This window comes from Orycteropus afer, unplaced genomic scaffold (assembly GCF_000298275.1).
Source record: "Orycteropus afer afer isolate SDZICR_OR568_19922 unplaced genomic scaffold, OryAfe1.0 scaffold00124, whole genome shotgun sequence".
In the NCBI taxonomy this organism is placed as follows: domain Eukaryota; kingdom Metazoa; phylum Chordata; class Mammalia; order Tubulidentata; family Orycteropodidae; genus Orycteropus; species Orycteropus afer.
The window spans coordinates 7,929,680-7,931,211 of NW_006921711.1; positions in this window are offsets into that span (position 1 = coordinate 7,929,680).

A 1,532-nucleotide genomic window follows, 5' to 3' on the forward strand; every position below is an offset into this window, starting at 1 on the left:
TGGCGGTTCAAACCCACCAGCCACTCCTCGGAAGGAAGGTTGGGCATTCCTACTTCCGTAGTGATACTGCCTCAGAAACCCAAGGAGGGGTCGTTATGAGTCGGGACTGACTCGATGGCAAACAACAACAACAACAGTGTTGGATCAATAGAGTTTGCTCTTTCTTTTACTGTTTGTCTTTTTTCCTTCTTCTGTAGAAGCTCTGAAGGGAGTGGAGCTGTCTAGACTTGTGGATATCATCTTTAAAACATCTTCCCATTCTGACTATTAACAACCAAACATGAACCAGCTAGAAGATCTCATTAAGACTGCAGTTAGACTGTAACTAAAATAATTCTTTCAGCCCTTCACACACATGGGCTCATTTGTTCATCATGAAAGCCTTTGTGACAAATGGGTCTATCTCTTTGAGAAAGAAAGCCCAGTAACCTGCCCTGCCCAAGTGAGCAAGTGGCCCGAGAGGGTGAGTAGGCTCTTCTGAAGCAGGATTTTCCCCTGTCTGTGAATTGTATGTTTGCTCTCTTATATTTCCAGAGTACAGCTCAGCTTCCCTGGGGACATCAGAAAACAGGCATTGAAGATAGCACCATAGCCCCTTAAGAAGACAATGATAAAGATGAGCCCTAATTAATGAAGATACTAACAGCAACCCCACTTCAGACAATTAAAATAAGAGGCCTATCTGACCTCTTGCTACAGTCTTTCTCCTTGGCTAGACTTAATTCCTTGAGGGCAGACATTCACAAAGTACTTGTCCCATGGTGAGTTTATGATGTCCTGTCAGAGGTGACACTTCTCTAGCTGTGCTGACAAAGGAAAAAGTTTTCCACACAAAATTCTATTAAGTGGAATTTACAGTGATGGTCTTACCCACCCCAAGTTCTACAAACACCCTTCTGATCAGAGAATTTTTAGCTGGGAAACTTAAGACTTCATAGAAAAAGTGAGTAGGAAGACCAATAGATCCATGAAAATCTTTGCAGATATCTCCCCACAGATTAATAAGAAGACACCCACTCATATTGTCCAAAGAAAATTTAAACCACATTGTAAATAAATCATGTTAGTAATTTGTTGTAAGCTAACATTTTCATGGACTCCCTGGGTGGTGCAAATGGTTAATGTGCTGGTAACAATCAAAAGATTGGAGGTTTAGTCCTACCCAGAAGCTCCATGGAAGAAATGCCTGGAGATCTACTACCAAAAATTCAGCCACTGGAAACCCTGTGGACCACAGTTCTGCTCTGAAACACAGGGTTGCAATGAGTTGGCATCACCTTGACGGCAACAGGTACTGGCAGTATTTTCATAGTACAGCCTATGTTGCCCTAGATGGACACATTTAGTCCTCACAACAAAGGTACATGTTAGAATTATCCTCCTTTTACAGACGAGGAAACCGAGGAACAGAAAATAGGTAATTTGCCCCAGGCTACACAATTGAAAGAACTGAAGAAAAAATTTAAGCCTCGAGTTGCAATATTGAGAGATTCTATGGGCAAAATATTGAATGATGCAGGAAGCATCAAGAG